Source organism: Pteropus vampyrus, unplaced genomic scaffold, assembly GCF_000151845.1.
Source record: "Pteropus vampyrus isolate Shadow unplaced genomic scaffold, Pvam_2.0 Scaffold499, whole genome shotgun sequence".
Lineage (NCBI taxonomy): Eukaryota > Metazoa > Chordata > Mammalia > Chiroptera > Pteropodidae > Pteropus > Pteropus vampyrus.
This window is the reverse complement of record NW_011889280.1, coordinates 349,239-354,764: the sequence shown is the minus strand read 5'-3', so window position 1 is coordinate 354,764 and position 5,526 is coordinate 349,239.

The window sequence follows — 5,526 nt, the reverse complement described above, 5'->3', positions numbered from 1 at the left end:
TCTCCCACAGCAAGTGGAATGGGCAGCCCTCCCTGGCAGGGAGCTTCTCTGCTTCTGGTGGGGATGGGCTGGAGGGGCCATGAGAGCCGATGACAGCCGGGAGGGTCCACCCGGCTCTAGCGTCAGGGACGCTGGGCTCTCTGTGCCTCGTTTTTCTTCCTCGGAGGGCTGCCGTGGGGACTGAATGCAGTCACGCACCCCCCTCACAGGGGCAAGGTGTGGCACGGAGCCAGGGCTCAAGCAGTGGTGTCGCTGACCCACATTTGACCAGTGCAGCCAGCCTCAGGGCCTCGGGAGGGACTCTCACACACACACACACACATGCACACACACACACGGACACATGCAGGCACGCATGCACACGCACGGACACACGCACGCACGGAAGCGTTAGCCCAGGTGTGGGCCCCCGAACCTCAGGTCGGCCCCTTTCTATTGGTGAGACCTCTCGGGGACTGTCCTCAGCCGGCTCACCTGTGAGGTGGGATTCTCGTGGGGGTGCCGTGTGAGACTCGTGGGGGTGCCGTGTGGGACGACACAGAGGCAAATAGCCTGGCAGCGGGAACAGTCCTCAGGTGGCCACCCAGGCCACAGCTCTCTCCAGCTCCCCAGCCCCCACCCCACCGCACCCCAGCGGGACAAGCTGAGTTCCCTCCGCACAGGCAGGTCGCCAGCGCTGGGAAACGCTCCTTTGCCTATACAAGGCCTGCCCGAGTCACCCTCCTTTCATCGGGGTTTAGGACTGATAACGATGGGGAGTGAGGAAGGCCAGCAGCCTCGGACAGCCAGGGTTTCTGGCCTCTGAGACCTAGAGCTGAGCAGCTAGGAAGTCCCCAGGTCCACACCATGCACAGGTGCAGGTGCAGGTGCAGGCTTCTTCGGGGAGCGAACCCCTGCTGAGCTAAGCCAGGAGCCGGGGTTCCTGTGTGCGGGCCCCGGTGAAGTCTGTGCCAGACGAGGGAGAAGAGCAGGCTCCGAGCAGAAGGCTGGGAGCCCTGCGGGGGCACACAGATGCTGGCGCTGGGCCACCTGCTCGCGACCCTGCTGTGTGACCTCGGGTGAGTGGCTGAGCATCTCTGTGCCTCAGGGTCCTCATGTCAAGAGCCTAGCACAGAGGGTGGGTGGGAATAGAGGGTCGGATGCTCGGAACAAGCTTCGTGCTTCACGGACTGTTGAGGAGGGAGGGCAGAGGGAGTGAGGGGAGGAGCGTGAAGGTCCCATCTCGACCAACTCCAGCTCCGCCCCCCGCCCAACCCCCACCCACGCTCTCCCTTAGCTCCTTCCCAATTCAGTCGCCCTGCCCCACCCTGCCCGGTGACCTCTGCTTTGTACACAGCACACTTTCCAGTCTCCCCTCCCCCACCCCAGGTCCCACCTCTCCCTGTGCACACACTGGCTGGCCAGGCAGAAGACAGAGGCCTGCCACAGGGCCATGGCTGGCTGCTGTGGGAGCTGGGCCAGTGCCTCCCCGCTGCCCCACCCCCTCCCCCATCAGATGAAAGCCCACCGATGCACAGAAGTGCCTGGCACACAGTAGGTGCTCAAATGGCTCACCCCTCTCCACTTCACTTTCCTCGTGCCCGCCGCCTCCTCACTGAGAGGACCGCGACCCTCGCTTATGGCGGTTCTCATGGATCCGGTCCTCATGGGTCATGGGGCAGGCCCTGTAGAGGCCCGTCAGAACCCGCCACGTGCCAGGAGCGCTGCCTTGGGCCCTGCCTGCTGCTCCTGCCTCATCTCCTCCCCTCCCTCCCCTCCCGGCTCCCGTCATGCTGGCCTCCTCCCCAGCTCGGTCCTGCCTCTTGGCCTTGCACGTGCTAGGCCGGCGTGCTGTCTTCCCAGGCCAGCCCTCGCCGGTCTGGATAAGGCCTGCTTACCTGTCGACTTCAGCTTCCTCGGAGTGCCCGACCCAGGTGGGGTGAGGGCCCTTGGGCAGGCGGGGATGGACGAGTCACAGCCCGAGGGCATTCGGTTGGCTTCGCGGGGACGCGATGGGTCAGCTCAGCCCACCGCAGTGTCTGCCGTGCCCAGTGCGGTGAGAGCCTCGCTTCACACTCGGTGAGGAATGAATGAGTGAATGAGCGAGGCCTCCATCACCTCCTCGGCCCCTCCCGACACCCCTCGAGGTGGGCGCGTTGTCCACATTTACAGATGGGAAACTGGCCCCCGTTCTCCCCCACGAGGGCGGGTCCCCGGGCCGGGGCCCCTCACCCGCCAGGGAGAAGCACGGCCGAGAGCCTGGGTCGCCGAGGCTCCCTCTGACGGGCGTTCCGCGGGCCTGTCTTTCCTCTTCCCGCTGACAGTTTAAGTGATTCACTCTTCGTGTGGCGTTTTGTGTTCCTCCGGTCGGGGAGAATGCCTCTGGGAGCTCCAGGGTTGTTTTATCTCCATGGCGCAGCCAAATAACGGGGGAGAACAGAGAGAGGCAGAGGGTGCCAGCTTCCAAGGGCCGGGCGGCGTCCTCTCTCAGCTGGGCGGAAGCTGCTGGGTGTGGGTGCCGCTCGCCCTGTGGCCTGGCGGGGCCCCGAGGACACAGTGGAGCGTCCATCCGGGGCCTCGGCAGGCAGGGGGCTGTGGAAACGAGCCAGGGTTGGAACTTGAACCCAGAGCCCAGCAGTTGGGTGGGTGTTGCTGAGGGAAGGAGGCCCTTCCGGGGATGACGTTGGTGGTAGCCTGCACGCCACCGCAAGTGTGACACCCGTGTCGACACCCCACACTGCAGTCTGCAGAACACACTTCTCCCTCCCCAAACGACCCCACCTGGCGCGGGAACAGTGGGGGTCAGGGGCGCAGGTGCAGAGCTCTGAGCCATTCCTTCAGAACCCTTTAGGTAGGGTTTCTTGGCTGGAGCCCGAGGTCACCCCGGTGGTGGCAGTAAAGCTGAGACCCTGTCCCCGTGTGGGTTTCACCACGGACTCTGCCCAGGTCTGAAAGTTTGCGCTTTGCAACAAAGCAGACGTGGCATCCAGACCGGTGAGTGCCGGTGGACATTTACTCAGCACCTACTGTGTGCCAAGCACGGTGCGGGGAGACAGAGACACGGAGTCTCCCCCGGGAGGGGCTTGTACCAGGCGGGGAAGCCACCGCCCAGCAGGTGGGCAGGAGGACGTCTGTGCTGACTAAGGGCACATGTCCAGCAGGAGAGGAAGCGGTTCGCGGGCGGCGCGGAGCTTGGGTCGCGGGCGGCGCGGGGCTCGGGTCACGGGCGGCGTGGTGTTCGGGTTCGTGGGTGGCGTGGCGTTCAAACACGCTTTCGTTGGCTGAGGCCCACGGCAGCCTCTCAGCCACCTGAACCACTGGCTTTGGAGCGACGGTGGTCAAATCCGGGGGGAGCCATTTATGGGGCCCTTGCTGGACGTGGTGCTTCCGGTCCTTTCCATCTTCCTTCAGCACCCCAGCAAGGTGGGGGCCCGGTGCCCATTTCGCAGATGAGGAAACTGAGGCCAGTGAAGTAACTTGGCCAGAATATCCAGCTAGTAAGGGGCAGGGCCCGCATCCAGGCCAGGAGAGGTCAACTCCGAAGCCTGGGCCGTCACCCGGCACCTGGCACCCGCTGTGGGCCCCTGTTTGGAGTCAGACAGACCCGACCTCAGATCACAGCCCCGCCGCCTCTTAGTTCCGGGCAAATCACTTACCCTCGCTGAGTCATGCTTTATTATCTGGAAAATGGAGCTCCATTTATTCACCTATCCAACACGAGTTTCCGAAGTGCCTACTATGTGGGTGAGGGGCTGATGCAGGGCCGGGTGCCAGCTGGGGGCTCGGCTCACGGTGACCGTCACCGCTGGCTGTGCAGCCCAGAGCCCAGGCACTCGGGGGGCCGTGTAGCTGTCTGACCTGTGTCCGTCCTGCGTGCGTGTGCTCCAGCCACCTCCCCACCACCCGCCGCTCCCTCCTGCAGGCACGTGAGGTCAAGATGACACACTCTGGTCTCGCTTCAGACAGGTGTCGTGCCTCCCGAAGGCTTCCCGAAGGCTTCAGAGCGAGATTTCATTACCGCTAAGAGGATGTTATCCAGAAAACAGGAGTTCACACACTCGGGATGAGGTGCCACCGCCCCGGAAAGGCCCTGGGAACCGGGAGCTTGCCGGATGTTAAACAGCACCCCGCTGATACGTGTGTGCTTGCGCGCGTTTGCATGTGCATGTGCACACGTGTGCCGCCTGGGGTGTGAACACGCTCATCCGTCTATGTAGACAGGGCACAGGAGCAGAGCATGGGGTCTGAATCCTGGCTCGGGCCCTCGCCCTGCACCTGCAGCCTGGGGAGGTGATCGTGCAGCCCGGGGTGCGGGCGGAAGTGGGAGACGTCCACTCAGCACACTCCGCGGCCCAGGGACTACTGGCCATCAGCGGCCGTCTCCCCGTACCTGTCTGCAAGGTCCCAAAGGGCCCTGCCCTTGTTTCATTGTTAATTTGCAGTGGTCGTACTAGTACCAGTGATAATAAGAAGAAGTGTCCAAGTAGGAGAGGGGAAGGGTGTCCCAGGCATGGGGAACAGCATGTGCAAAGGCCCAGAGGAGAGCAGGGTCCTGGAGGGCTGAGCTTGAGGAGCAGAGACAGTAAGGGGCGGCAGCAAGGGGCCTGAGGAGTGAGCGTGGACTTGAACCTGGAACCGCCAAGGCTCCTAGGGAGACAGGCGGGTGGTCGGGTGGGTACCTCGGAAAGCTGGCCTTGGGGGCCACCTAGGACCTGGGTTAGCAGAAGAGGTTGGGACAGAGACTGCGAGTGGCCAGGAGCCATCACCCCAAAAAGGCACTTTCTGAGTACCCACTTTGTGCTAGTCCTGTTTCAAGTGCTTTGATTGTCACAGGATTCTACGAATTAGATATAATTTTTATCCCCAGGGCCAAGGACACTGAGGAGACATGTCACAGGTCACACGGACTGTGATTACAAAAGGTAGAACCAGGACTTGGCCCCAGGCAGTGTAGACCCAGCCCAGGGGCCCAGCTTCCAGGCTCTGCTGCCCTTGACGTGGTCCAGGCAAGAGGTGATGCGCTTGGCCACGCCCAGGGGATGGCTGGTGGCCGGGAAGGGGTGGGCCTGACCCCGAGAGAGATTGTGGAATCTCCAGGCCTCCAGACCTGAGGTGTCCATGGCACCCCCATCCTGCACAGCACTGAGACTCTCCCCGCACCCTCCCCGCCTCTGCCAGCCTGCCGGCCCGAAAACAGATCTGTTGTTGTTCCCGCTGGGGTTTAATTCATCTTCCCCGGCTCTGTTTCTCTTCACATGCCCTCCTTCCTCTCCTCTCCAGCCTCGCCAAATTCGGTGTTTAAAAATAATCTTCAAATTTGGGAACAGCAGTCCCCGGCTGACCCGGGGGGTGGACCACAGAGGTTCGTGCCCGACTCGTGATTCTGGATGCGGTCAGAGCTCAGGAGAGTCCTACTCATCCCAAATGTTCTTACAGTTATTTGAGTTTTATTGTTGGCCGTGAGCTACCATTATGGGCAGTTTACCAATTTTCAAAGAAATAGAACCCGGATGATAAATCTAATCTGTCTGTGGTATATGTGCTTTC